This window comes from Callospermophilus lateralis, chromosome 11 (genome assembly GCF_048772815.1).
Source record: "Callospermophilus lateralis isolate mCalLat2 chromosome 11, mCalLat2.hap1, whole genome shotgun sequence".
NCBI lineage: Eukaryota > Metazoa > Chordata > Mammalia > Rodentia > Sciuridae > Callospermophilus > Callospermophilus lateralis.
The window spans coordinates 103,664,109-103,673,746 of NC_135315.1; the positions used below are offsets into that span (position 1 = coordinate 103,664,109).

At 34.7% G+C, this 9,638-nt stretch overlaps 1 pseudogene; it reads right to left on the reverse strand.

Annotated features, from left to right (window-relative positions):
• Positions 1–819: 819 nt before the first annotated feature.
• Positions 820–996, reverse strand: LOC143642335 (DNA-directed RNA polymerases I, II, and III subunit RPABC4 pseudogene; annotated as a pseudogene).
• Positions 997–9,638: the final 8,642 nt, after the last annotated feature.

Genomic DNA, 9,638 nt, shown 5'->3' on the forward strand with positions numbered 1-9,638 from the left:
ACAAAAAAGAAAGTTACATTACCTTAAAAAAGAGAAAAGATAGAAAATTTCTTGAAATAGCAACAATGCAAGTCAGAAGTTCACGAAAAACTGTTTAAATTGCTGAGAGATAATAAATGCCAATGTAGAATTACAGTCCTAGCAAAACTGATTTTCAACAATAAGAACTCAAGACAATTTTCAGATTGAAAAACAAGGCCCCAGACAAAACAAAAACAGAGGGTATTCACTTCAGCTGACACATGCCAAGGAAATCAAAACAGAAATAAAGAAGAAATATAAAACACTCAAAGAAAAAAAGTTTCAACAGGCAAAAATACTGACAAAAAAATGGTAAAAACAAAAATTGAATTTTTTTTGCACAAAATATACAATAATGTTAGGGTCTAACTTATGGTGTTATTAAAATGAGAAATTTAAAAATAATGAACATAAATGGCATGTATGTGCAGAATTATAGGTGTTTACATTCCATAATGCCCTTAATCTGAAAGTTGGATTCTGATTAATGTTGGACTTAAAATTTTATTTTTTATTTTTATTTTTTGTGTGTGTGATTTGGAGAAGCAATTTTAATTTTCATTTTGTGTCTGGTCACATAATACAATAAAATTAAAGTCATTTAATTAAACAAGAGTCTTTATACAAATTACTGATATCTAAACACAATTTGATTTGGAAAATGAAATAAAATGGAATCATATGTATACAGTTGTATTCATAAGATAAGTGTGCTAAATGAAAAGCTGTATAATAATGAGAAACATTCACGGGTCAAATCCAGGTACAAAGGAAGACACTCCTCTGAATTCCCATGTTTCATCCAGCATCAAAAACCACCAATCTTTTGGTTCTTTTTTTTGTACATTATTCTGTATCCACATTCTCTGCTTCTGATTGGATCCCTGGGTTTTATTTCATTTTCTGTGTGACATTCTCACAGATATAGATCATTGGCTGCTGCTTTGGGGGTTGAACGACCTTTTGAGTGTCCATTCCTATACACCACACAGACTTTTCCCCGCGTTTCCAAACAGACTGGACTTAAAATTTTAATGGAAAAAAATTTTTAAAGTAGAAATTGTTCAAATCATTACAGGAAACATTGACAAATAAGGAAGAAGAGAAGAAAGGAAGAAGAAAAACAGTATAACAGGGTAGAATCAGTATACACACTGATAGATGAAGAAGTGAGTGCAAACATATAATTAATCTTTACCACTGCAAACAAACCAGAAAAACCTTTTTGTAAAGAACTGGAAAGTAAGTAGTTCTGTAGGCTATTGGTTTCTATCCAGTCACTCAACTGTGCTGTTCAGCACGAAAACATCTATACACAATATGTAAATGAATGGCTATCTTCCAATAAGACTTTGTTTACAAAAATAAGCAATAGTCTAGATTTGCACAGTATGGCAATATTTACTGATTTTTGGCCTAAACTTACAATTAAAAAATAAAGTAGTTAAGAGTGGGAATAAGGAAAGAGTGTTCTCTTTTACCCCTTACACTAAATGTCCCACTAAATGTCCCAGCTAGTGCAGTAAGACAAGAAAAGGAAATAAAAGTGTTAAGGTATGATTCTAACATTCCAAATAAAACTCCATGTGTTTTTGAAAAAAAAAGACAAAGGATTTATTCTGGCCAGCGCCAAGGGAGCAGAAGGCAGGCAGTTCTGTAGCCCAAGACAATGGATGCAGGTGGAGGGATCATTTAAACAGAAAAACAACAAAGTGGGGTGGATGGGAGAGGCAAGAAGAGTCATAAGTACATTCTCAGAAATCTGCACCTCTTGTACCCACTCAGGAAGTAAGTCAGCACAAGCTCCATAGTTTAAAGATTGTGTTGGGGTGCGAGTGGGTAGAGATGTCAGCTTCTATTAGAGTGGGCTCTTACAGGAAGGGGAGCCAACTGCCCACTCAGGGTGAGATATCTTGAGCAGAATGGGGTCAGTCTGACTTAAACTCTCAAATCAGCCCATAACAAAAGGCATATAGATTTTGAAGAAGGGAATTAAATTGTTTTTATTGATAGGATTTATTCCTTTTTGTTTTTCAGCAGTACAGATTTAGCATTCCTAAGAGGAAAAAATTGAAATCCAGAATGTTCCAAAATATGAAACATTTTGAGCACAGACATGACACCACAAGTGGAAAAATTCTACACCATGAAATTTTGCTTCATGCATAAAAGCGTTGTACAAAATTCAGTCCAGATAAATAAGGTGTATATGAAACATAAATGTATTTCATACATAGACTTGACACACATCCTCAATATATCTGTATCTGAAAAAAATCATAAAGAGCTGAAATATTTCTGGCCCCACATAAGACATACTCAACCTATATTCTATGTATGGATATACCAGTTGTTTGGCCATTCACCTGTTGAAGAAAATTTGGGTTGTTTCCTGTTTGGGCTATTATAAGTAAAGCTGCTAAGAACATTTCTCTGTAAATTTCTGCATGTAATTATATTTCTGTTTCTTTGGGATAAAGACTCAAGAATTCAATTCATGGGCCATATGGAAAAATAAATGTTCATTTATTTTAATTGCCAAACTCATGTCTTAGAGGCTGTACCATTTAACATTTCCACCAGCAAAGCAAAAGCCATCAAGTTGCTCTGAATCCACATCAGTCGTTTTTTTTATAGATTCTGAATTCTTTTGTTAAAAAATATACCTTTATTTTTATGCGGTACTAAGGATCGAACCCAGGGCCTTATGTGTGCCAGGTGAGCACTCTACCAGTGAGCCCCAGTCCCAGCTCACATCAGTCTTTGATAATATTATTTTTATTTATTTCACCCATTCTATAGGTGTACAGTGATATTTCATTATGATTTTAATTTCCCTAAGAATTAATACGTTGAATGTCTTTTTGCCATCTGCCTATCATCATTATTGAAATAATCTCTTCATATAATTTTGTCATTATATGACATTAGTAATGCTATTTTCATTTATTTATTTATTTGTTTGTTTGTTTTGGTGCTGGGTTTTAACCCAGGGGCACTTAACCACTAAGCCAAATCTCCATTTCTTTTTAGTTAGTGAATTATATATTTTTTATATTTCATTTAGAGACAGGGTCTCAACGAGTTCCTAAGTTGCTGAGGCTGGCTTTGAACTCATGATCTTCCTGCCTTATCTTCCTGAGCCACTGGAATTACAGGCCTGTGCCACTGTGCCCAGCTCATAATGTTATTTTTAAGTAAATAAACAAGATTTTTTAAACCTCAATTTATTTTTAGTGTTTAAAAGTGATAGCTATAAATGGTGTGACTCTACTTTGTGTACAACGAGAGATATGAAAAATTGTACTCTATAGGTGTAATATGAGTTGTAATGCATCCTTCTGTCATACATAACAAAGTATAATAAAATAAAAATTCTTCCAAACAAAGTGCTAGCTATAGTACACATAAATAAAAGAATAATGGGGTCATAAATAAGAATATAATGAGGTTTTAAAGACAAAATGTTTGAGAAATCCTGCCTTATAAACACCCTTATTTGATGGCATCAAATTAAAAAGCTTCTGCCCAGCAAAGGAAATAATTAGGAATGTGAAGACAGAACTTAGAGAATGGGAGAAAATCTTTGCTATTTACTTTTCTGAGAGAGGATTAATATCTAGAATATGTAAAGAACTCAAAAAAAACCACTTCAAACCAAAATCAAATAATCCATATAATAAATGGTCAAATTAATTAAATAGACATTTCTCAAGTGAAGTAATACAAATGGCCAACAAATATATGAAAAATTGTTCAACATCACTAATAAATAGAGAAATGCAAATCAAAACAGCACTGAGATTTTATTTCATACCAGTCATAATGGCAGTCATAAAAAACCAAATAATAAGTGCTAGAGAGGATGTGGAGAAAAAAGAACACTTTAACACTGTTGGTGGGATTCTAAATTAGTACAACCACTACTGAAATCACTATGGAGGTTCCTCACAGTCTACTCATGGAACCACCATAAGACCCAGTTATACCACTCCACACTATTCATCCTGAAGAACTAAAGTCATCATAGTACAGCCATACATGCCATGTTTATAGCAGCACAATTCACAATTGTGGGACCAGCCTGTTTGTCCACCAACGAATGGATGAATAAAGAAAAGTGGTGTATATACACAATGGAGTTTTATTCAGCCATAGAAAGGAATGAAATTATGTAATTTGCAGGAAAATAGATGAAACTATGGACCATTATGTAGAGCAAAATAAGTCAAACTCAGAAGGTCAAGGGTTGTATGTTTTCTCTCATATGCAAAAACTAGACAGGAGAAAAGAAAAGAAAGGTGGAAGTGGATCTATGACAATCAAAGGGAAATCAGTAGAGGAAAGTGACCAATGAGTAGGAGGTGAGGAAGGAGGGAGGAAGAGTTAGGGAGTGATATTGACCAAATCATATATATATATTGTCATATTTTATATATGTATAAAATATGACAATACATATTATATATATGTACACACATACACACACATACATACATACATATACATACATATATGAATATGTAACAACAAATCCCATCATTATGTACAACTATAATGCACCAATAAAAAAATGTAGAAAACAAAACAAACCCTTACATATGTTCCCAGAATGCCATAGCAAACTATTGGAAACAACTCAAGTGACCACCAACAGAGGAAGGTATAAATAAATGGCAATTTGTTCTGTTCATGAAATGAATTGTTTCTAAGCAGGGAAAGTTATTTGTTCATAAAATATCACCAGCCAACTTTGAAATGAATGTTGAATTTTCTGCTTATCAAAAGTAAATAAAATAATGAATAGTTATCTATGACAGAAGAATATTTTGCATGTTTTTCTGTTTTAAAAGGTTCATTGGGGAAGAGTATTAAAACACAGTTGACCTGTAATCCCAGCTGCTCCGGAGGCTAAGGCAGGAGGATTTTAGTTCAAAGCCAGCCTTGGCAAAATTGAGGCACAAAGCATCTCAGTGAGGCCCTTCCTCTAAATAAAATACAAAATAGAGCTGGGGATATGGCTCATGGTTGAGTACACTGAGTTCAATCTCCAGTATTACCCCACCACACACACACACACACTCGAAAAATTGAAGATATGGAGTTATGATTAAGTAATTAGGACTCAACTCAATTCTCCCTCTATAAACACATGGAAAACTATTCAAGATACATAAAACAATTATTTTCAACACTAAGCAAGAGTTTGTAGAAGCATGGCCCCTGAGAAAAGAAAGACAAAAAAAGTAAATCCAATATTTATTCCTAATTTCTGAAAGGAAGTAGATTTTTTTTTTCTAACCAGAGATTGAACCCAGAAACACTCAACCACTATTTCTGGCTTTTTTTTAAACTTTTTTATTTAGAGATGGGGTCTAAGTTGCTTAGGGGCTTTCTAAATTGCCTGGGTTGGCTTTGATTTTTGTGATCCTCCTGCCTTAGCCTCCTGAGCCACTGGGATTACATACATACACCACAGCACCCAGCGTGGAAGTAGTTCTTAAATAAAGAACACACACACACACACACACACACACACACACACAAACACACACACAAAGAATCCCTCAGATGAAGATACAAATATTAGCATCAGGAAGATAAGAAAACTGAAACTTTTGAGGTAAAATGCATGACAGAAGGGGACAGTGTGAAGTTATACTTGCAGAAATGTAATAGAAATGCCTTGAGTTTATTCATGAGTAGAAAGTTATGCATTCATAGAAGGAAATCCCATAGGCTGAGTGAAGAATAATTGGGGACCTGTAAGCTGAATAGTTTCCAGAGTTCACATTGTGATGGGAAATAACCAAACCCAGACACCCAGAAAAAAGAAATCACATGGTATAACTTACAATACAAAAAAAAAAAAAAGCAGATATGGACCACCTCTTTCTGACTAGCAGACCACTGCAGGAGCTCAGGCCTGGCCCACATCCACCCGCACCGATATTCGTGGGACCCAGGCCCAGGGTAGGTCCAAGTTCATCAGGGAGTCCAAGTCTAACCCTCTTCCATCTTGGGACATTGCAGACATCACCATAGCCTTCCCCATATAGTAGCCCCTAACTTGACATCAGACAGGCCTAGAAGAAGCTGCATCTTAAAGCAGGCATTCTAAAGACAATGTAAGGCCCAGCCTTTCAGCCCCATCTCTGTAAGACATTGCGTCCATCTTAGGGCACCTCCACTATTATCTCGTGTTACCTTGGCTATTGCTGTCACCACCTTTAGTTGCAGTAGCATACATTGAGGGACACCAGCAGGGTCTGTCAGCCCAACATCAAGGTGAGGTACAGACAATCTGCATGGATACTACAAGAATATAAGGTAGAAACTGTAATATCTCAGATCTAAACTGCAAGAAAGGAAGACACACAGACAACATGAAAAAACAAGGGAGGAAAGTGCACCAAACAAACCAGGATACTACAATAAAAGAACCCATGGACAATGAAGTTGATGGAATATCAGAGAAGAAGTTCAGAAGTTTCATAATTAAAATGAATTAAAGAATGACCTAAATGAGCAAATACAACAAAGAGATAAGAGAGCAAATGCAGGTAGCAAAAGATTACTTCAAGAAAGAGAGACTCTGAAAAAAAAGTCAGAAATCTTTGAAAAGAAGAAAACAATAAACCAAATAAAAAACTCAATAGAAAGCATCACCAACAGACTAGATCACTTGGAAAACAAAACGTCAAATAATGAAGACAAAGTGTACAATCCGGAAAATAAAGTGGATCACACAGTGAAGATAGTTATAAACCATGAACAGAACACCCAAGAATTATGGAACAGCATCAAAAGACGAAATCTAAGAGTTATTGGAGTAGAAGAAGGCACAAAGTTTCAAATCAAAGGAATGCACAATCTCTTCAATGAGATAATATCAGAAAATTTCCCAAACACAAAGAATGAATTGGACAACCTAATACAAGAGGTTTATAGGACACCAAATGTACAAAATTACAACAGATTTACACCAAGGCACATTATAATAAGAATGCCTAGCATATAGAATAAGGTTAGAATCTTAAAGGCTGCAAGAGAGAGGAATCAAACCACATACAGGGGGAAGAACAATTCATATCTCAGCAAATTTTTCTTCCTCAAAGCCAGATCGTGGAACAACATATACCAAGCTCTAAAAGAAAATGAATGCCAACCAAGAATCTTATATCCAGCAAAATTAAACTTTAGATTTGATGATGAAATAAAAATCATCCCTGATAAACAAAAGTTAGAAGAATTTACAACTAGAAAACTTGCACTACTAAATCTTAGGCAAAATATTACACAAAGCGGAAATGAAAAACAATGATTAAGATCAGCAGAGGGAGGTATTACACTAAATGAAAAACTAATCAGAGGAGAAACCAAGTCAAGTTAAATAAAATGGCTGGAATACAAATCATGTCTCAGTAATAACCCTGAATGTTAATGGCCCAAATTCACCAATCAAAAGACATAGATTAGTAGATTAGATTTTAAAAAGTGCTAAAAATATGCTGCCTCCAAGAGACTCATCTCAGGAAAAGACATCCACAGACTGAGGGTGAAAAGTTAGGAAAAATCATACAACTCACATGGACTGCAGAAGCAAGCAGTGGTTTCCATTCTCATATCAAATAAAGTAGACTTCAAGCTAAACTTAATCAAAAGGGTTAAAGAACACTACATACTGCTCAAGGGAACTGCTGGGAGCCATCAGCCAAGTAGGTATGACAATTTCCTTGCCAGCGTACCCCCATGTTTCTTTAGTGGAAGGACTCATGGAAATACGACATTTTGCAGGACATTGCATGTAAGGTGACCTTGCTCAAGAACCAGGGCGGATCCGTGCTTAGGGTGTTCCTGGTTTAGCATAATAGGAGATTAGGGTGTTCCCCCTTTAGAATAGGGCGGTTTAGCATAATAGGAGATTAGGGTGTACCCCCTTTAGAATAGGGCGTATCCTGCTGCTGAGTTCCTCTTGAGTTCTTAGTGTCAGACAGTATATTTGGGAGACAGAAGCCCAGGAGTAGGGGATTTGGGCAGAGTGTGGATTAGGGCAGAGAAGGTGGATTCCCCCAGAACTTGTTTGTAGATGGCCGGTGTGAGTTCAGGAATAAAGAATTGCTATTTGAATCTACAAGCTGTGTGGAGACTCGTGATTTGTGCCCAGCCAGAGATTGCGGCATCTGGTGGCTCATACTCGGAATGTCTAAAAATTGGAAGTAAGTGAAATTACTCACCCCTGAAGGAGAGCGAAAGAATGGGTAAGTGTTTCAAAAAACAATGCGTTCTTGTTTTGATTTATTTTGTTTTTATTTCAAGTTGCCTGTTCCTAGAACTTTCTCAGGCAAACTGGAGAAAATGGTTGGCTCAAGGTTTGAAGTTGTTCACCTCCAAGGAAGAGAAATTGTTAGAGAAAAAAGGCACCCCAGTAAGACTAAGAACAGCTAGGGCATATGTTGATACAATACAAAAATGTAGCTCATGGCTTTTTAACGAGAAGTTGTTAAATATATCAATGGGACCATCATGGTATCCTGTAGAAGGATTTTTCTTCAACAAGAAAGAGATGGCTAATTCTGTTTACTACGCTTGTCTAAGATCTTGATTTTTACAGACATCTGATTAATTTACAAAGCTAAAGTGTTAAAATATCAACCACTAAATATGAAATCAAGTACTCTTTACTTATTAAGTTCCATAAGGTAATATATTTAAACATTATGTGTGTTTTCATAAACTGGTAAATGGAAAAAAAGTTTAATATTGCTTTGGTCTATGTCTTTGTTGAAACAAGGTTACTAAGAGTTAAGATTCTATCATGTGTAATTTATATACAAAGAGTATAAGAAGTTTCAGTTGGGTTTCAATTATAGTATTATAGTACCATAAAAAAAACATGAAAGTATTTCATCTTATTAAAGTGGACTAATTTGTCTAAATCAGAAATTTTATAAGGGTTATTTCAGAAAGTGAATTTATAAAAAGGGTTAATGGCTTAAAAAGAGATATAAAAAGATTCAAGATGTGATAATATATTTTAATACAAAAGGTTAAAGGAAAAAGAAATGTTTCTAGATGAGAAAATCTCTGTGGTAAAGTAAAAAGTTGTAAAATGCCATTTAAAAAGATTTTGAGGAAACTAGACTTACTTTAAAAGTTTGTGAAAGGAAGAAAGAAGAAAAAGGTATTTGTACATGGCAGATTGAGACAAAGCTTCTTAATGGAGTAAAAAAGGCCTTTGGTTGAAGGGCAGCCATGTAAACTAACATTAAGCGATTTAAACAAAATCTAAGCCTCGTTTAAAAGAGTGAAGCTGTAGGTGGTGAAAAAGTACATTTAAAAGTACAGTATAGATGATAATTAAAAGGCTTTAAAAGGTTAAATTTAAGGTGGTTAAGATGCCTTCATGACAGAGAAAAAAACATAAAAATGGGAAAATAATAGGATAAAAGATATTTAGATAAAGAAGATTAAAAATTTTAAGTCGAAAACTTTCAGACAGAAGTACAGAAAGGTAAAAAAAAAGAGAAGATGTAGGAAGATAAAAAAGATAATAAGACAAGAATTTCAAACCCACAAAATAGGGAACAAAAGAAAACTAGGAAGAAAAAAAAACA